At 35.4% G+C, this 22,904-nt stretch overlaps 1 pseudogene; it reads right to left on the bottom strand.

The window, feature by feature from the left end:
- On the bottom strand, positions 1 to 22,525 carry LOC137210067 (protein Z-dependent protease inhibitor-like; annotated as a pseudogene).
- Between the last annotated feature and the right edge of the window lie 379 nt (positions 22,526 to 22,904).

Here is a 22,904-nt window from a genome sequence, read left to right as displayed (position 1 = left end):
TCACAGGAGAGTTGGATTCACCACCCTGCCCAGAAATAACAGCATTCTAGAGGTTTCTCCACAGATCATGAAATGAAATGGTCGGTCCACTTTGATGATGGGAGGCATGGAATAAGCAGTGATTTCTGACAGGTTTCCCGCCACTGCTTCAGTTCCTTACTAACCTCAATCATTGCTCTTTGTAAAACCTTGGTTATTTTAATATTTCTCGCAGTAACTGAGAGTTCACTCAGGTCAGCCCAGGGTGAGAAGATTCTGCTGATTCCCATCTTCTTCAGCAGTTCACGTACCTCATCCTTTTTTTAGAAGATAAAGACTCTTTTCTTAAATTTATATATATATATATATATATATATATATATATATATATATATATATATATATATATATATATATTTGGTTGCACTGGCTCTTAGTTGTGGCAGGCGGGCTCCTAGTTGCAGCTCACTGGCTCCTTAGTTGTGGTATGCAAACTCTTAGCTGCTGCAGGCGGGATCTAGTTCCCCGACCAGGGATCGAACCCGGGAACCTGCATTGGGAGCACGGAATCTTAATCACTGTGCCACCAGGGAAGTCCCTAAAGACTTTTTATGATCATAAATTCAATACAATTGTCAGGTATTATTAAGAATACTTAATAGTATCCACTGTTAAATTATTCTCTCACAAATGTCATATTTCACTATAGTTTGTTTGAATCATGATCTAGATAAAGACAACACATTGCAAATGGCAGATATATTTCTTAAGGCTTTTTCAATATATAGACCACTCCCACTTCCTTTTTCCCCTTATAACTAATTTGTCAAAGAAATGGAATATTTTTCTCTTGCAAATTATTCCCCACCACCTGGATTGTGCTAATTGCCTTTCCATGCTGTGTTTTACATATTCCTCAGTCCCTGTAGATGCACCTCATACTTCTGATCTAATTTGAACTTTGGAAAGAAAACTTCTATTTTTCTGGTTTTCATGTTTTTGAGCTGTGTGTCCACCAGGTCTGTGGTCAGGTAGTCTTCAAGGGCAAGATGGTCACCCATCTTCTCCATGAGGACCACCAGCATGGTGGCATTTCCTCAATAAGGCAGTTTGAGGATGTGGCAATGAAAATTCTTATCAACTGTGGAGGCAAACTTGCCTGCCCAGTACATGATGGGCACCTTGACTTGAGTTGTTTGTACTTGTCCAGGTGGAAAATGTTCACCTTGATGAGAACAGGGTCAAAAGGGGTCAGTCACTTCCCCCTTGGAGAAATTGAAGAAGGTCTCTTTGACATCAAAGTCCTCGTGGATGAAGGCAAAGCTCCCCTGGGCCAGGCCCAGCTCCCAGTTGTGGGAGAGGCTGTCTCTGAGCTGCTTCCTCAGAGACCATATGCCTCTGTTCTCTGCACTCACCTAGTTAATTCTGCGTTGGGATATCTAACATGGCTCTGTGGGTGAGTTTATAATTAAAATCCCTGGTGCTGTACATCCCCATAATCCTGGCCATAGTTTGTTTCTTAGTCCTCTCCTTCTCTTCTAGCTAGAATAAACTTCTAGAAGGCTAGAGGGAGTGAAGAAAGGCTTAGTGAGTCTACCCTAAAGAAAGACATAGTTTTTCCCCAATAAAAAAACTAATAGTTCTACTAGCTAATAGTTGTTAAAGTAAAAACAAAACAAAACCATAAAGGCACTGTGATTAAATCAGTTGAAAATATTGGGTTTAATAAAAGTAAATATGATTTTTTATCTGCAATGCCTTTCAAACGTTTAAGATGCAAAGCATTTTATTAGTCAGGATAAATACCTAAAGCATTGTAATAGGAAAAAATACTGAAATCTCAGTGGCTTAACATTATAAGATATATTTCTGGCTCATGACATGGTCCAACAGTAGAGCTCTTGATTAGGTGGCTGCCTCCAAAAGGCAATTCATAAAGCCACTCACCGTCCATCAATTTCATCATCCTGAATGAAGAGGTCCTCAGATCACCCCAGAATTATTCCATTCCAGACATTTGGAAGGAGCAAAGAGCAAGGAAGATGGTGCATGGGAGGTTTTATGGGCCAATCCAGAGAGTAGTACACATGACTTCTACCGAGAAAGCACATCCCATTGTCTGGAACCCAGCACATGGCCACACCTAACTGCAAATGAATGCTGGGAAATGTGATCTGGAGAACAAGGAGATGGATTTTCATGAACATGCAATAGTCTCTGCCATACACATGTTTTAACCCTTTAAGAGAGACCTATGGTGTAAAGCTTTTCTCAAACTTACTTATCTAAAGAACTCCCTCCCACTCATCACTCTAGCATCTATCCACTTAAGTATTCCATGGAACACACTTAGAGAAATACTTATGTTATGTTCCCTTGGACCCTCCTCTGAAAGAGCTGCTGTTGGGTTTCTTGCCTTCTAATGATGTTGTAGACACAGGAAAAGAAATGCAGTTACAGATGTCTGTAGATCCTGACTCTTTGAGGATCATATTTTCAAATCAAAAAATGGTTTGTTTTCTTAGCTATTTTATACTTTATTTTCTGTTTCAAAAGACCTTACTTGTGTTATCTTCCTATCTCTTAGAAGCAGAGTTTGACCCAACCAGCAACATTTCACCCCATGCAGCTATGCCCCAGGAGGATTATAACTCCATTTAAATAGAAACTGTGAAGCTTCCATTGGCTTAATTGCCTTCCTTATATTTAAAATTGATAACCGACAAGGACCTACTGTATAGTACGGGGAAATCTGGTCAATATTATATAATAACCTAAATGGGAAAAGAAGTTGAAAAAGAATAGATTCATGTATATGTATAGCTGAATCACTTTGCTGTACATCTGAAACCAGCACAACATTGTTAATCAACTATACTCCAATATAAAATAAAAAGTTAAAAAAATTGCCTTCCCTTCTCTCCCCGTGACCTCCCATAATTCCCAGTGCCTTCCAGAATCTTCCAGGGCCTTCTACCTTTACAGCATTTCCTTTCCCATTACAGATGATTATTTTGATCTTTTTTTATCTCTTCAATTAACAACTCATCACCATGAAAACAGAAATGACTGATAAGCTTCATATATTATTATTCTCTGTAGTATTTATATTTTAGCATGGGACAAAATATGAAAGGAGGATAATAATCTTCTAATGGTGGAATTTCAGGTACCAGTAACAGACACTGGAAAGATGTTTTGAGAAAGGCAGCATTGCTAGAGTTTTCAGAACATACAGGTTGGGTAACTACCTGCTAGGCTCATTTATGAAATTAGTCCTTGACCAAAGAAAGGTAGCCTGGTATTTCTTCCAGGGAAGACAGATCAACCCTTAATTTGACACTCATGACATTTCTCTGCACATATTGACTTTATTACAGGAAGTCAGAATTTTCTTCCTAGACAAGTTTATGAGATGTTACTTCCCATTACAACAATTACAAAAAATTTAACAAGTTTAATTTCCTTACCTGTTTTATTCCACTTTGGCCTCAAGCCTAATTTATCAAAAAGTAGGGATATTCTTAGATTACTATCCTGAATAAAAATATGACCTCAGATTTGCTCTTCTCTTTCCAATGCATCTATTCTAGATATTCAGATATATTTGTACCTGAATATTTGGTATATAACAGGAAATAAATTATTTCACATATCTAATTAATTGCCAATCAAAGTCTCCTTTTATCAATAAAAACGAATATTTTGGCAAATAAGCATTAAATTTTACATTGTTAAGTGGAGAAGTCACTTGTCATTCTGTAGATTCCATTTCAGTGGAGGAAGCTATTTTTTGGAAGTGTTTTCCTGTGGAGGGTTGCATTTGATTAATTTATTCCAGAAATTTTGCCAAGGAAAATTACAAAAGTGAGGTCAAAATTTGTACATGAATTTTTGGAAAGAAACATTTTATAAAAAGTTTTGGTTTATTTTAAAAAATGAAACAGAATTTTGATTTCATGATTGGCATACTCTGAGCAGAGTAAGTGAGGAAAGTTGTTGTTTTTTTTTATATCTATACTACTCGATGCTGTATATGTTTATTTGAAGAAAAATTTGAGATCAAATTCAAGATAATTGATTTATAGTAAATATAAATTTAAAAAAAGACCAAATCATGTTTAACATATTATTTAATCTTAGAGAAAATGAGAGCTATGGCAAAAATATCGCTAATAGGTGGAGATTCAGAGTATGCATTTTTCTATTTCTTGCCATTGTAAGAGCTATTTATTTTTACATTGTATAATTTAAAAACTTAATTTACCCCCATATTTAGCAAATGGATTTCATATCAGTTAAACTGGAAGTTTTCTTCCTATAGTTGTCTAGAGCTATTTATTTTTGAATACAGCTCCTGAGTAGTGAATTGCAAAAATAAAAAGAACAAACTTTTTCCATTTAATTCATGGACAATGGAAGCTTCAAACCCAGAAGTGACCATCAACATAATGTATTGTGGTTTTATGTTTGGTTTTTTTTTACAAATTTTATTTATTTAATTTTGTCTGCGTTGGGTCTTTGTTGCTGTGCATGGGCTTTCTCTAGTCTTGGTGAGCAGGGGCTGCTCTTCATTGTGGTGCACAGGCTTCTCATTGCGGTGGCTTCTCTTGTTGCAGAGCACAGGGCTCTAGGCACATGGGCTTCAGTAGTGTGGCTCGCAGGCTCAGTAGTTGTGGCTTATGGGCTCTAGAGCACAGGCTCAGTAGTTGTGGCACACGGGCTTAGTTGCTCCGTGGCATGTGGGATCTTCCCAGACAAGGACTCAAACCCATGCCCCCTGCACTGGCAGGCGGATTCTTAACCACTGCACCACCAGGGAAGCCCAATGTATTGTGGTTTTAATAGCAAAGTATCTACGATTCTGCAATCAGGTTTTTAGGAAAAGCAGCAAGTGTCTATACTTTACTGTTGAATACCCTCCTCTTTCCTAATACCTCCAGCTATAGATTTTCAGTGAGTACACAGATCCATTCAAAAACCAGGGATGATAATCATAGAAAACTCATTATATTTTTAAGAAAAACATGGATGCAAGACATTTGGTAAATATTATCATTTTTTAAAAAAATAATAAAACTGACAAATTAAATTAGGCTCCCAATTTCCTGCCTGAATAACATTCTCTGTGCAGGTGCTATATGCATATATGTACATATAGCAGAATCTTGAATTTACATCTACTTTTCTATGTTTCACAGAACTTGTGTCCAGCATATACATTATCTAACAAGTGCCATGTTGGTGAGAGTTAGATTTTCCTACCATAATTTATTCATTTTTTTAAAAGCCATGGCATCTTTCTTTGTGACATCCTTGTCTGGTTTTGGTATCGGGGTGATGGTGGCCTCGTAGAATCAGTTTGGGAGTGTTCCTCCCTCTGCTATATTATGGACATAGAGAATCCTAAAGATGCTACCAGAAAACTACTAGAACTAATCAATGAATTTGGTAAAGTAGCAGGATACAAAATTAATGCACAGAAATCTCTTGCATTCCTATACACTAATGATGAAAAATCTGAAAGTGAAATCAAGAAAACACTCCCATTTACCACTGCAACAAAAAGAATAAAATATCTAGGAATAAACCTACCTAAGGAGAAAAAAGACCTGTATGCAGAAAATTTTAAGACACTGGTGAAAGAACTTAAAGATGATACAAATAGATGGAGAGATATACCATGTTCTTGGATTGGAAGAATCAACATTGTGAAAATGACTCTACTACCCAAAGCAATCTACAGATTCAATGCAATCCCTATCAATCTACCACTGGCATTTTTCACAGAACTAGAACAAAAAATTTCTCAATTTGTATGGAAACACAAAAGACCCCGAATAGCCAAAGCAATCTTGAGAATGAAAAACGGAGCTGGAGGAATCAGGCTCCCTGACTTCAGACTATACCTCAAAGCTACAGTAATCAAGACAGTATGGTACTGGCACAAAAGCAGAAATATAGATCAATGGAACATGATAGAAATCCCAGAGATAAACCCACACACATATGGTCACCTTATCTTTGATAAAGGAGGCAGCAATGTACAGTGGAGAAAGGACAGCCTCTTCAATAAGTGGTGCTGGGAAAACTGGACAGCTACATGTAAAAGTATGAGATTAGATCACTCCCTAACACCATACACAAAAATAAGCTCTAAATGGATTAAAGACCTAAATATAAGACCAGAAACTATCAAACTCTTAGAGGAAAACATAGGCAGAACACTCTATGACATAAATCACAGCAAGACCCTTTTTGACCCACCTCCTAGAGAAATGGAAATAAAAACAAAAATAAACAAATGGGACCAAATGAAACTTCAAAGCTTTTGCACAGCAAAGGAAACCATAAAGAAGACCAAAAGACAACCCTCAGAATGGGAGAAAATATTTGCAAATGAAGCAACCGACAAAGGATTAATCTCCAAAATTTACAAGCAGCTCATGCAGCTCAATAACAAAAAACCAAACAACCCAATCCAAAAATGGGCAGAAGACCTAAATAGACATTTCTCCAAAGAAGATATACAGACTGCCAACAAACATATGAAAGAATGCTCAACATCATTAATCATTAGAGAAATGCAAATCAAAACTACAATGAGATATCATCTCACACCAGCCAGAATGGCCATCATCAAAAAATCTAGAAACAATAAATGCTGGAGAGGGTGTGGGGAAAAGGAACACTCTTGCACTGCTGGTGAGAATGTGAATTGGTACAGCCACTATGGAGTACAGTATGGAGGTTCCTTAAAAAACTACAAATAGAACTACTGTATAACCCAGCAATCCCACTACTGAGCATATACCCTGAGAAAACCATAATTCAAAAAGAGTCATGTACCAAAATGTTCATTGCAGCTCTATTTACAGTAGCACAGAGATGGAAACAACCTAAGTGTCCATCATTGGATGAATGGGTAAAGAAGATGTGGCACATATATACAATGGAATATTACTCAGCCATAAAAAGAAACGAAATTGAGCTATTTGTAGTGAGGTGGATGGACCTAGAGTCTGTCATACAGAGTGAAGTACGTCAGAAAGAGAAAGACAAATACCGTATGCTAACACATATATATGAAATCTAGGGGGAAAAATGTCATGAAGAACCTAGGTGTAAGACAGACAGAAATAAAGACACAGACCTACTAGATAATGGACTTGAGGATATGGGGAAGGGGAAGGGGAAGCTGTGGCAAAGTGAGAGAGTGACATGGACATATATACACTACCAAACATAAAGTAGATAGCTAGTGGGAAGCAGCCGCATAGCACAGGGAGATCAGCTCGGTGCTTTGTGACCACCTAGAGGGGTGGGATAGGGAGGGTCGGAGGGAGGGAGATGCAAGAGGGAAGAGATATGGGAACATATGTATATGTATAACTGATTCACTTTGTTATAAAGCAGAAATTAACACACCATTGTAAAGCAATTATACTCCAATAAAGATGTAAAAAAAAAAAAAAAAAAGCCATGGTATCAAGCGTTAAAAGTTTACTGTGAAACCTATGAAAATACATTTGTTCATCTGGGCCCATGTTGACCCCTCTCTGCTTCCCTTGGATTCCTCTGAATCTTGGTGAGCTTAAGGTGAGAGTGAGACACATAATTCAACATAGAGTTGGGGTGTGCTGAAGGTTGCACAACTCTAATTTAAAAAATCCACTGTGTTTTTATGGCAGGATTCTGGAGGGCTGCACTGATTCCCTGATGAATGTTGACAGGGCTATTAAAGCTGTGAAACAACATCACTTGAATATGGCATTGAATTAAAAAACTAGCTTAGCCGTGCTGTTCTTGGGTGTTATTAGCTGATTAAACTTAGTCATAGGGAAAACCATCTTCAGACTATGCATTCATTTTCTCAACTTTTTTGTTTGTTTCTCAGCAAATGTTTCACAAGGTTGGTTAGCTAGGTTTCTTTATAGTGGCCTTTAAATTCTATCTATGACATAAAGGTGAACCATTATGTCCATGGCTCCTTTTGTTGCCCCAAGACATCTGGTGTGCTGCACAAAAGAGACCCCCTCTCCTGCTTTATTGAGCCATAACTTTGACCAGTGTGTGCTTGTTTATATTTCTGTAGAGGAAGACTTGACTTTGGCCAAATCCACTTCAACTCTGATCCCACCCTTTATTTTCCATGGCTCTTTAACCTCTCTGAGATTCAGTTTTTCTCAGATATCAAGAGGGCATGATGATACTTTGCAAGTTTATTATGGGAATTAGAGATCATGTAAAGTGCCTAACATGATTCCTGGCATAGATTAGGCACCCAATAAAAAGTAGCTCCTATTATTGTTATTGAAACAGTCTAGTGAGAAAAAAATGTATGAGTTATTGCCTTTTGTATTACATAGAGAAGAATTTTGGAGAGAGGAACAAAATGGTGTTTCCACAAATGGAAATGAAATGAAATCTCGACACTTGCTTGGAACTAAATTTTAGGCCTTTGGTGAGAATTGGCATATCTCTTTGAAGAGTTAATTTAGGTAGATTTAAGTAATTTGACTTTTATAGTACTTTTGAAAAAATTCCTAATGGAAGTTGGATGAGATTCTTTCAGTAATTACAAAAAATGTGGTGAGTATCTGGGTGATATTTAAACCAAGAACAGATAATATGAAAATGAGAACACATCTCAATAGGTGAGATGTAGGTTAGAGCTATAAAGCATCACATGACTTTTCTAATGAGATGTTGAAATACCAAATTAGGAAACTGAGAGAGACTCCAAATATTCTATTCTGATATTTTACATCTGCAAGTGGGAGTGTAATTTGCTGATAGGTAATAAGATTCTTAAAAACTTTAAGCTTCTAAATCAGCAATTTCATTTCCATTTCTCCATTCTAAGAGAAAATACAAAATTCAGAAAATTGCTCTATGCATAAAGATGTTCACGATAGTATTAGCTATATAAAAATGTGAAAGCAATTTAAATGTCTGAAAATAAGGAAATGATTAAAACAATTATGCTAAATATCATGTATATAAGTATTGTATAAGCAAGCTATTGTGAGAAGTTTAATGGGGAAATGTTTCTACAAAGGGAAAAATATATAAGACTATATATAACTTATTACTTTAACTATATAACACAGTTATTGAAAAAAACACTGGAAGGAAATATTTATTTGAACCATGTAAAGTTAATTTTGACCTATAGAAGGACTATTTTGAATGGTTTAACCTAATACATGAATGTTTTGGGGAAGTGGTAAAATTTTCAGCAATATTCTCTTTCTATGAAGTTTTTGTAATTTTCTGTTTTACAGAAACATATTTTTATTATAAGGAATTTTTAATAGAAAATAACTTAGTCATCTAAAAAAGGAACTGTTCTAATTTAGGCAAAGCTTAAAAATAATAAATTAGATTTCCATTTCTGGCAGTTTTACAAACTTGATATTCTGCAAAGCCTTACACTACAGAATAATCCCAGATACTATATAAAGTGTTTAGAAAAAACTATTCATTACATGGTTGAGCTGGCAACAGAGTAAGGAAATCCCCAGCACTCAAACATGAAACAAAAGCATAAATCCTGGGAGAAAAGGCCATGACTGCTTTCTGGGCACCTGTGGATTTCTGGTGATCCAGAGATTATATTTTAATGGCCTCATAGGTAGCAGGGAACAAATATTGGTGTCCATATAATGTAAGGAGTCACATAAAAGACCTGCATATGAAGCCAAGACAGTACCTAACAAAAAGGGCCACATCTTCAGTGAACTAGAGGTAAATCCTAATTTACATGGGAAATTTGCTTATTTTATCTTAAAACAAAATTATTAGAAAATAATAGGTTTAAAGGTGGATTCCAGAAGCAGGTATAAATCTTATGTGGGTGAAAGAACTCTCAACTTCATGCCTCTAAGAATTCATTCAGATAAAAATATATCAGATAAACAACTCAACAGTTAAACATTACAAAACAGATGTGGGAACAAGAAACATGGCTGAGAATCAGCAGAAATACCCAATAGTTGAAACAAATAAACAAATATCAAACATACAAAGACTTATGATATTCAAATATAGAATAGAGAAAGAGCATATTTTATAAGTTTAAAGGAAAATAAAACAGTACTGAAAGTATGAGTTTAGAGACTCTCAGTGATGATAAGGCACATTTGAAGAAGAAATTATAGACTTGAAAAGCATAATTGAAATAAACTCGGTTAGTTTTAAAAGCAAATTCCATACAACTCAAGAGGAGGACTGAATTATAGGATGGCCCTACAGAAATGACCAGATGCATACCAATATCTATATCTATATATCTAGTTACATTGCAGTGAAGCTGCAAAATAACAAAGGAAAAGAAATTTAATGAGTAGTCAGAGAGAAAAAGCAGATTAGAAACAAATAACAAAGAAAAAAATGAAAAATAGCATATAGTGTTATACTGTTTTCAAAGTCTGAGAGAAAATAAATGTAAACGCACAGCAAAACTGTCTTTTAAGAATGTGAGTATAATGAAGACATTCTCAGGAAAACAAAAAACTGTTTACCATCAAATATGGTGTTTATTACCAATGGTAGAGTAACTACTGAAGAATTCACTTCAAGAAGAATGAAAATGATCCCAGAGGGAAGGTCTGAGAAGGAAGAAAGAAAGGATAGTGAAGAAAGGAGTGAACATGTGGGTAAATCTAGATAAATATTTATTGTATAAAACAATATTTAAAACAACAATGACAAAAATAATGTTTAATTTGTGGAATATGAAAACAATTTTGAATACAAGTAAAATATTTCCTGATAATAGCATGTAAGTTGGAGCAACTAATATTAAAGCATTTTAGACTTTGATGTTTACATGTTAAAATTTCTAAACAGCTACTGAAATAATAGAAATACAGTGTAAACTTCCAAATGAATAAAGGTTAAAAAAAAGAAAAATAACAAAAACCTTAAGCAATCCAAAAGATGGCAATGAAAAATATAAACAAAAAAAGCAGGACAAATAAAAAGGCAAAAATAAAGTGGTAAAGAGAAATTCAATACATCAACAATCTCAGTAAATATCAATGAACTAAACTTTTCAATTAGAAGGTTAAGTTTGTCTGACTGGATTAAAAAAGATTAAAAAAAGATCTAACTCTATGTTGTTTATAAGAGAATTACACAAAATGTAAGGATATAAAAATTGAAAGTAAAATGCTGGAAGAAGATATACCAGAAAATAATAATGAAAAGTAAATTGGTGTGGTTATGGGAACTTCAGACAAAACAAGACTTTAAGATAAGAATCACTACTAGAAATAAAAATATCCACTATATAAGGGTAAAAGGTTGAATTCCCTTGGAATAACAGTTCAAAACATGCATGCACATAATTATATACCTTCAAACCATATAAGGTAAATACTAAAAACTATAAAAAAAGAGAAAAATCCACCATTATTATAACCAATATTAAAACAATTCTCAGCAATTGATAAATCAAGCAGAACAATCAATAACTTAGAATAAAGGACATTTGCCCACCACTGTCAACAAACTTGATATATTGACTCCCACACCAAACAATTAGAGAAAACCATTCTTTTCAAGCATTCATTGAACATTTATGAAAACTAACCAGAATTTAGACTCATAAAATTTTAGAGAATTCTTATCATGCAGACTATGTTCTGTGATAACAATGCAATTAAGTTAGAAATACTTTACAGAAAGATTACTAAACCACACCATACATTTGAAAATTTAAAACTTAAATAACTCATGGGACAAATAAAAATCATAATGAAATTTGGGAAATACTTATAATTGATTGAAAATGAAAATATTACATATTAAATTTTTGGAATGCAGATAAAGCAGTACTTAAATATTTGTATTAGAAAAGAATGATTGAAGATTAATAAGCTAACACTACAACTCAAAAATTAAATTAAAAATAGCAACAGAGAGACAAAGGGCATTACATAATTATGACACTCCAACAAGAGAATATAACAGTTGTAAACATTTATGCACCCAACATAGGAGCACCTAAATATATAGAGCAAATATTAACAGAAATAAAAAAGATAAATTGACAGTAATAGTGGAGACTTTAATACCCCACTTATGGTAATGGATCCAGACAGAAAATCACTAAGAAAACACTGGCCTTAAGTGCCACATTAGACTAGATAGACTTAATAGATACACGCAGAACATTCCAACCCCAACCAGCAGAATACACATTTTTTTCAAGTCCACAGGGAACATTCTCCAGAAGAGATCACAAGTTAGGCCACAAAACAAGTCTCAGTAAATTGAAGAAGATTGAAATCACATCAAGAATCTTTTCCAATTAAAATGGTAGAAACTAGAAATCAACTACAAAAAGAAAACTGGATAAAATAAAAATATGTGGTGTCTAAACAATATGCTAGTAGACAATTAATGGTCAATGAAGAAATCAAGAGGAAATCAAAATAACTTTGAAACAAACAAGAAGAGAAAATGTACCCTTCCAAAATCTATGGGATGCAGCAAAAGCAGTTCTAAGAGGGAAGTTTATAGCGATAAAGGCCGACCTCAAGAAGCATGAAAAATCTCAAACAATCTAACCTTACCCCTAAGGGGACTAGAAGAAAAAAAGAATAAACAAAGCCCAAAGTTAGCAGAAGGAAGGAAATAAAAAAGGTCAGAGTGGAAATAAAATATAGAGACTAAAAAATCTAGAAAAGATCAATGGAACTAAAAGCTTGTTCTTTGAGAAGATAAACAAAATTTACAAACCTCTGGCCAGACTTATCAAGAAGAAAGAGTCAGAGCCCAAATAAAATCAGAAATGAAAAACAAAAAGTTACAGCTGATACCATAGAAAAACAAAGTATCATAAGAGACTACTATGAGCAGTTATACACCAACAAATTGGAAAACCTAGAAGAAATGAATAAATTCCTAGAAACATACAAGCTACCAATACTAGATCAGGAAGAAACAGAAAATCTAAATAGACCAATTACTAGTAATGAAACTGAGTCAGTAACTCAAAAAATCCCAATAAACAAAAGTCCAGGAGCAGATGGCTTCACAGGTGAATTCCAGCAAACATTTAAAGAAGAGTTAATACCTATCCTTATCAAACTATTCTAAAAATAATCAAAGAGGAGGGAACAGTTCCAAAATCATTCCATGAGGCCAGAATTACCCTGATAGCAAAACCAGACGGACACCACACACAGAGAAAATTACAGGCCATAGGTACAAAAATCCTCAACAAAATATTAGCAAACAGAATTTAACAGTACATTAAAAGGATCATACATCATAATCAAGTGGGATTTATTCCAGGAATGCAAGGATGGTTCAACAACCACAGATGAATCAACATAATACACAATATTAACAAAACAAAGGATAAATATCATTGATCATCTCAATAGATACAGAAAAAGCATTTGTCAAAATTCAACACAATTCATGATAAAAACTCTTAAAAAAAGTGGGTATAGCAGGAACATACTGCAACAAAATAAAGGCCACATTCAATGATCAACGAGTAACATCATACTCAATGACAAAAAGCTAAAAGCATTTCCTGTAAGGTCAGAAACAAGACAAGGACGCCCACTCTCACCACTTTTATTATAGAAGTCCTAGCCACAGAAGTCAGACAAGAAAAAGAAACGACATCCAAATTGGAAAGAAAGAAGTAAAACTGTCAATATTTGCAGATGACACGATACTATAAACAGGAAACCCTAAAGAGTCCACCAAAAACTATTGGAACTAATAAATGAATGCAGCAAAGTTGCAGGATACAAATTAACATACAGAAATCTGTTGCACTTGTATACACTAACAATGAACTATCAAAAATAGAAATTAAGAAAGCAATTCCACTTACAATTGCACAAATTTAAGTACCTCAGAGCAAATTTAACCAAGGAGGTGAAAGACCTGTATTCTGAAAGCTATGGCATTGATGAAAAAAATTAAAGATGACAAAAATAGATGGAAATTTATACTGTTCTCATGGATTGGAAGAATTAATATTGTTAAAATGCCCATACTACCAAAAGCAATATAAAGATTCAATGCAATCCCTATCAAGATACCAATTGCATTTTTTTTTGCATTTGTGAAAAAACACAAATAGACCTAAAATTTGTATGGAACCACAAAAGACTCTGAATTGCTAAGGCAATCTTGAGAAAAAGTGCAAAATTGGAGCTATCACACTCCCTGATTTTGAACTATACTGCAAAACTATAGTAATCGAAGCAGTATGGCACTGGCATAAAAGCAGACACATAGATCAATATGACAGAAATAAACCCATTCACATATGGCAAATTAATCTACAGCAAAGGTGGTAAGACTATACAATGGGGAAAATATAGTCTCTTCAATAAATGATGTTGAGAAAATAGGATAGCTACATGCAAAAGAATGAATCTGGACCACTATTTTACACCATATACAAAAATTAACTCAAAATGGAATAAAGACTTGAATGGAAAACCTGAAACTACTAAACTTCTAGAAGAAAACATAGGCAGTCAGCTCTTTGACTTTGGTCTTAGCATATTTTTGGGGGTCTATCTCCTTAGGCAAGGGCAACAAAAGCAAAAATAAGCAATGGGACTACATCAAACTGAATTTTTTTTTTTAAGTGAAGGAAACCAGCAGCAAAACAAAGAGGTAACCTCATGAATGGGAGAAAATATTTGCAAATCATATATCTGATAAGAGATTAATATCTGGAATATATAAAGAACTTATACAACTTAATATCAAAAAACCCAAACAATCCAATTTAAAAAATTGTCAAAAGACCTGAACAGACATTTTTCCAAAGAAGACATACAGCTGGCCAACAGGTACATGAAAAGGTCCTCAACATTATTAATCATCAGGAAAATGCATATCAAAATCACAATGAGATATCACCTCACAGCTGTGAGAATGGCTGCTATCAAAAAAACAAAAAACAAGTGTTGGTGAGGATGTGGAGAAAAATGAACCCTCATTCACTGTTGGTGAGAATATAAATTGGTGCAGCCACTACAGAAAACAGTATGGAGTTTCCTCAAAAAATTAAAAATAGAACTATCATATGATCCAGCAATTCCACTTGTGGGTATTTATTTGAAGAAAATGAAAATGTTAATTTGAAAAAGAAAATGAAAATGCTAATTTGAAAATGCTAATTTATTTGAAGAAAATGAAAATGCTAATATGCAATGCTGTTTATTGAACCATTATTTACAATAGCAAAGATATGAAAACAACCTAAGTGTCCATCAATAGGTGAATGGATAAAGAAGATATGGTACATGTATATAATATAATGAAATATTAGTCAGCCATTATAAACATTTGTGAAAACATGAATAGACCTAAATGATATTATGCTAATTGAAATGAGTCAGGCAGAGAAAGGCAAATACCATATATCACTTATATGTGGTATCTAAAAAAACAAAACAAATTAATACGTAAAACAAAACAGAAACAGATTCATAGATAGAGAGAAAAAACTAAGATGAAGATGAAGGGAAGATGGGCAAAATAGGTGAAGGACATTAAGAGGCACAAAATTCCAGTTATAAAGTAAATAAGTCACAGGGATTTGATATGCAGGATAGGGAATATAGTCAATAATATTGTAATAATTTTAAATGGTGACAGATGGTGACTAAACTTACAATGGTGATCATCTCATAATGTATATAAATGTCAAATCACTATGTTGTACACCTGGAACTAACATAACATTGTATGTAAATTATACTTCAGTAAAAAAGAAACTAAAAATAACAATAAAGTAAGAAGTGGAGAAAAAGAAATAATCAGGATAAAAGTAGAAATGAAAGAAATAAATGAAATAGAAAGCAAGGAGAATCAACTAAGTTGGGTTTTTGTGAAGTGACAAAATTGCTCAATGTCCAGTAAGATTGATTAAAAAATGAGATAGGCATCAAAAAACCTATATTATAAATAAATAAAAAAGGAGGATGTAATTTCAGATGCAGAAGAACTTAAAAAGATAACGGGATATTATATACAACTTATGCCAATCCATTAAAAGAGTAGATGAAATGGGCAAATTACTTGAAAAAATATAACGTATCAACAGAAAAGATAAAGCCTGAATAGTCACATTACCATAAAATAATTTTAATCAGTGTAAGTTTAAAATCTTCTCACAAAGAGAATGCTAGGGTCAGATGATTTTACAAGCAAATTATTTCATATACTTTCAAATATTTAAATAACAGGTATTTCTACAAAATTTTCTAGGAAATAAGAAAAGAGAGAATATTCCCACCTTAATTTATGAGGCTATTAAACCTCATTATCAAATCCAGACAATGATGGTATGAGAAAGGTCAATAACAAGACAATCTCATTCACGAATATAGATACAAAAATTCTAAAGGAAATCATAGGCAAATAAAATCCAATGAAATATACATCATTACTAAGATGGTTTCCTAATTATGAAGTTAATTCAATAATAATCACCATATTAACAGATTAAAGAAGAAAATGATATAATCATCTTAATATATGGAAAATAAAAGAATAATTAAAATTCCCAGTCCATTAACTATTTTAAAATATCTTAGTAAACTAGAAATAAAAAAGAACATCTTTGATCTGCTAAGTGATACCTACAAAAGAACTACATAAGATTTATTTAAATCATGACATGTCAAAACCTTCCCTTTAAAATCAGAAACAAAACGGTAGTTCACTGTCAGCCCTAACCAACACAGTAAAATAAATAAAAGGTATACAATTTGGAAAGGAGGAGACAAAACTGTCATCACTGCAGTTGACAAAATTATCCACATAGAAGATACACTGACAATTTCTTTTGAATTAATAAGAGAGTTTAGCAAAGGTGCTGGATATATGTCAATATTTGAGTCAATTGCATATATACAATCAGCAACAAGTAGTCAGAAAATATATATATTTAAAAGGTGTTATTTACAATGGCAACAAAAATAAAGTACTAGAAATAAATCTAATAGATGTGCAGAATCGTTAAAGAGAAGATTATGATAATCTATTGAACGATATTAATAAGACCTAAATAAATTAAAAATATGACAGTATACTGAAAGATATTAACAAGATCTAGACAAAAGACACTTCATCTTTTCATGGAGAGAGAAAGACTCAATATCACAAAAATACCAATTCTCAAATCTCTAGATTCATTGCAATTACAGTCAAAATTTCAGTAATACTTTTCATAGAACTTGACAAACGGAGTGTGAGGGACACTTCTTACTATATGGCCTCTGGTACATGTAAAATTTTTAACTATGAGAAGGTATTTTCTATTTTAAAAATTTACATTTAAAATAAGTAAATTATAGCAGACAGCCTCTAAGATGGCTGCCAATGATCCCCGCTTCCTCATATCTTGTGTGATCCCCTCCCCTTGGGGTGGACTGGACTTAATGACTCTTTTCTAACGGATAGAATATGGAAGGCACGACGGGATGTCACTTCTGTGGCTTCTGCCTCAGGTGCTGGCTCTCACTCTCTCTGGATTGCTTGCTCTGGAGGAAGCCAGTTTCTACATCTCCAGGCAGCCCTGTGGAGAGACCGGAGTGGCTGAACTTGGACATGGATCTTCTGAGGCTTGTCAACAGCCACATGAGGGAAATTGAAGGTGACTCCTCCCCAGGTCAAGTTTTGAGATGACTATCCAGCTCTTGCCCACAACTTGAGCATGAGAGACCCTGAGCCGGAGGCCCCCACCCAGCTAAGCCACTCCAGTGTTCCTGACCCACAAAAACTGTGAGATAAGTATGAGTTGTTTCCAGCCACTAATGGAATAATTTGTTCTATAGCAATAGATACCTAAAACAAAGTACATTGATAAACATAAAAAATACATAAACAGAATAACAAAGGGCCATGAATAGCTGAGACACCTCTGAAGAAAAACAAAGTAGGAGGACTCAGCCTACCTGATATCAAGATTTATTACAAACCTATAGTTAATTACAGCAGTGCGTTTTTGGTGTAGAGAATTAGGTCAATGGAATAGAATAGCAAAAATAGAAACTGATTCACACCTGTTTGGAAGCTTAAATCTTATAAAGCTGGCATTGCAGCTAGGATGGCCAGGATGACAAGGGTGGGACTTGGGGATATTGGGGGCAATAGTTATTTCCCAAATGGTATAAAAATATTAATATTTAACAAAGAGTATGTCACACCTGTGTGAATCATCTGACTGCCATCCTGGTTTCTTTCTTCTCACCTAATTTGAGGTAAGTGGGTCTGCTCATTCAACTAGCTAAGGCAGTGATTCACTGTATTGACCCTGAGGTTAGCACAAGAAAGGTCTCGGCTCCTCCAAGAAAGTTTTCCTGAATTTCAGTTCTGGGCTCAGTTCTTGTCTTTGATTTGAGAGAGCACTTTATACATAACTCCACTACAGCACATACTTTGCCTATTAAGATGTTAAGATCATGAACTGGGAAACAAGATTGGCTGGATTTAAGTAACGGGCAAATGGCTTAATCTCAGTTTTCTCACAATAAAATAGGGATGATAATAAGAATTGTCTTCTACCTCCAAGTTCTTGTGAGAATTGAAAGATTTGTTCATACAAAATGAAACAAAATGTTTGAAACACCCAAAATATTTGAAACATTTATTTCAAACATTATTTTCAAATATTTGAAAAAGAAGATAGTGGTGAAGCATAGCATTCCAGGTAGGAGAAATAGTATTTTCAACATTTCAAAGGTCGATTTGGGCGTATCTTCAGATAGCTCAGCACAATTAGAGAATAAAGTGTGAGTTGGGAAAGGGGAGAGACAAAGCTGGATAGTAGGAATGCCTGCATTATGGTAGTTCTTGCATGGCACACCATGGAATTTGGACTTTTTCTTGAGACTAGGTCATTGAAGGCATTTAAACAGAGGAGTGATATAATCAGATCTGAATTTTAGAGAGATCACTGGTCACAGTGGGAGGAATCATTTATAAGAGGGGAGTTAACCTGGGAGGGAAGATTACCTGGGAACTGCTCAGTCATTCTCTGCTTCAGCCACTTGGCTTGTAGTTATTCAGCTATTGCCTTTGGGCACCTTCTTCTATAGAGAAACATCATAGTGCTTTAAAAACCTTTTCAATTTTTTTCCCTTTCCCTCCCCACTTGGTGACTCTCTGTGCTTTATGTGGGCATTCCATTATTTTCCTTAATTTTCAGAGTACATAGTCACTAAACTTTCCATAATTTACTCTAAGTTTCTTTCCATTAATGTCCAACCCAGTGTCTTTTGTTCAGTGGATCACACACATTTTTCCAAATTTTGCTTCACTGAAGTTTAATGCCTTATTTTTTCCATTTCTGGGACACTCCTTAGACTTAATGGGAAAAATGAAGCAGCACATTCAAAGACCCATTTGGCTGCCATGCAACCCTGTTGATTTATCATCAATAAGTAAACAGAAGCTCTGCTTCTTAAAAAAAAAATCCATGCTTGAGATCTTTCTTTTTAAAACAACTCTCAGACGAGAATTGTACCATGTGCCTTTGCAGATCCTCTTTGGAGCTTCCATTTATCTATTCTTGGTACCTCTAGTCCCAGCATACAAACAAGAGGGGCCCAAAAGCACCATCACGCTCCCCTTCCCAACAGACATGGCCCACATCCCTCTCCATCCACACACCTGCTACTCCCTAAGCTAACATCCTCTAACTGTAACCCTATTTGAGAAACTCTCTGTGTGAAACCAGTGGGTGTAGAAATAGCAGGTGACTGCATTTCAGCAGTTTTGGTGACCAGAGAAGAATTATTGCTTCCTTCACTTTGTGGCTCTGGTAAGTGCCCAAGAGGTGTAGTCAAAAAATCAACACATTAGTAATCCAGCAGGACTAACTCCAGCTGTTTAACATGGCCCAGCTCAAATGTCACATCCTCGGTGATGCATTCCCTGACCCCCTTCCTCTCCTAGTCACAGTTTTACTGTGCCCTTTGCACTCCCATAGCCCTTTGTTCAAACTACTACTAGTATAGCATTTATCACCACTGTTATTTTCACTTTTTGAAAATTGCATTTGAGTATGGTAGAGGGACGAGAGAATGGATTTTCAAGGAGAAAAAGCTCTGGATGCCTATTGTATTATGCTACACTCAGGTTTGTGACTTTGGGTTAAGTAAATACCCTCTTTGAACCTCAGTTTTCTTGTCTGTAAAAGAGACTGTAGGATTAAATAAAGAAGAGAAGATGATGCCTGTATCACAGTACCTGGCCTCCAGCAGATATTTAACAAATATCAGTTCTCTTTCTTTTCCCTTCCTGTTTAGATGTGGACCTGTCTGTCTCTCCCACTAGACCATAAAGCCTTCTGGGGAGACACTTTGACTTATGAATCTTTCTAGCACCTAGTACAGTGTCCAATCCAGGTGTTCAATGCAAATGTGTTGGCTGCTGGATGAAAGGAATGCCATGTTGAACCCTGGAAAACTTGGCCCAACTTATTGGCCAGCGTCCTCTGACAATGCCTGTGGACCTCGGGTTTGGTTTACCTCATTACTGTATCCAAGCTCTTGATTTGTGGGTGATGAAATGAGGCAGGGAAGCTTAAGTAAGTCCATATAGTCTTTGAACTTAAGATAGGTAAATGTAGACGCCTTGTTAAAGTTCCTACTCTTTGGAAAGCTGTGAGTTGTAAATTAGAGGACCTGCTTTACTTGGAAAAAAAAATAATTGGGGCTAAACCTTGAAGACATTGGAGTTATTTGGGGAAGGTTTTTAGTATAATTGAGGTATTCCCTCAGGAATGGTCCTGCAATACAAAAATGGATTCATGATCAAGGCCCCTTGGTGTTCTTCTGTGGAAAAACACGTGCTTTTGGATGAAGAAAAAAAAAAAAACGAACTTGGCAAGTACTGTACTGCTTTAAAGTCCTTTCAATATCTGAATTAATTCCATGTCACCACACTTAGCTTCAAGCCAATGTTTCATGTGGCCCATGTCCTGGTGCACTTACTGCACGGGTTATGCAGTAAGGTAAGTTGATGGCAATCCCCATGTAAGGTATCAGTCATACAGATACATGATGTTGATGACTTGTGAATACTTTGTGCTTATTGGACATCTTTTTCTTTTGACCATCTCCTCCATGACGCTTTCCAGATCAGTGCCCTGTTTGGATCTCTATAACAATCTGGCATTGCCCATCTTTCCAGTCAAGTCAACACCCACTATGAGCCAAACATTGTTCTAGGTATTGGGGACAGAGTGAGAAGCAAGATGGGCACAGCCCCTGCCCTCAGGGAGCTTACATCTTAGTGCACCTCTGAACTCCTTTTATTTACTCCTATTTCTGGTGTTTTGGCTTTCATTTCCTCACCTTCAGTTTATCTATCTATGAATTCTATTATGTGCATCTGGCACACTCCATTTTGCTTTTTTAAGGTTTTTGACTTCTCTTTTCCTTTTGATGGTCTATTTATTTTTTAAGCTACGATATGGTCATAAACTTTCAGAGCTAGATGAGCTTTGAGCCCACATAGTCCAACAGTAAGCCACAGAGATATATTGATTTGTCCTCTCACATAACGACCCACTGGTGGGTGGAACCCAGCACTGACTGCCAGTTCATTGCTTTTCATTATCCATTACACTGCCTCCCTGATTTCCTACCCAGTTTTCTCATGCCTACCCTTATGCAGAAATACACATTCATTTATACTCTCCCTTTTGTCTCATCTGAAACCCATTCTGCAGTCACTTTTCAATCTTACCTAACTACATAACTCTTCTTCCCTGTTTGTTACACTTGTATGACTTCTCCAGCTATGTATATAACACATGACCCCCTAAAATTGCTACATTCAAAATTCCTGGAAAGTACCTAACTCTCTCCTCTCCTCATCACCGATCTCATCCACAATCATATTTTTTCTCATTCAAATTCCTAGTCTGTTACTTTCAGTAGGACTGTTCATTCATCACCTTATCTGTTTAACTATGCCACATGTTTGCTTTTATACACTCCCATTCATTCTTAAGTAAGTGAGCTTGGGATTCAAAACTGCCTAGAAAACTACCACATAGTTATTTGCATGAGTGCAGATCCTTTCTCTCCTTGGTACAATTCTCTAAGCAAATCTTGGATCTCTGTTTCTCTGGGAGTCACTACTAAGTCCTAACTATAGGTGATTTGATTACCGCAAATGCTCAGGCACATCCTGTAGTCAGTCCTGTAAGGTCACTACTGAAATAGACACTACATTTAATCTTGTCTACACCATCTTGTTCTTTATTTGGACTCAACGTGGATTTCTCTCAATCAGTTTTTAGTTTCACAGGGTATCTTTCTCCTGCCCTCTGTCTGTGTTCCTCTATTGATGATTGCTTCCTGTGTGAAATTGGTGGGCTGGCTGCCACTGACTCCCAGCTGCACAAACTAATTCATCCCTGGAGCTTGGCATCCATGGGCACTTACACATTGTTTTTCCTGTTCACTCGACTCAGAGCTGCCAATATGGCAGCTGCCTCGGGTTCCTTCTGCTTTTCCTCACTAGCATATGGCATGGTTTGACCTGGTGAAGTTGAGTTTCAGTTTTACTGAGAAAAGACGTACTCTAATGTAAACTGAACACAGAAAGCGACAGAACAGAGACCTCCACTCTTATTTATTCAACAGCTCTTTGTGTTGAGCCCTTGATCTAAGCCAGGCAGTTGACTAGTATATGCTGCAGTAAGATTTTAGCTCTGACCCCAAGGAACTTTCAAATTAATGGAAGAGCCAGGAAAGCATTCCCATGATTAAAGTATATCAGCACATATACCTTAATTATTAGAAAAGGTAAAATAATCTATTGCTAAAGAGGACAGGCTTTGAAGTCAGACAGATCTGCACTTGAATTTGGACCTCACCACCAGCTTGGCCTGAGGCATGTTCCTTAATGTT

The sequence above is a fragment of the Pseudorca crassidens genome, chromosome 17 (assembly GCF_039906515.1).
Source record: "Pseudorca crassidens isolate mPseCra1 chromosome 17, mPseCra1.hap1, whole genome shotgun sequence".
NCBI classification, from domain to species: Eukaryota; Metazoa; Chordata; class Mammalia; order Artiodactyla; family Delphinidae; genus Pseudorca; species Pseudorca crassidens.
This window is presented reverse-complemented; position numbering and strand designations above follow the sequence as displayed.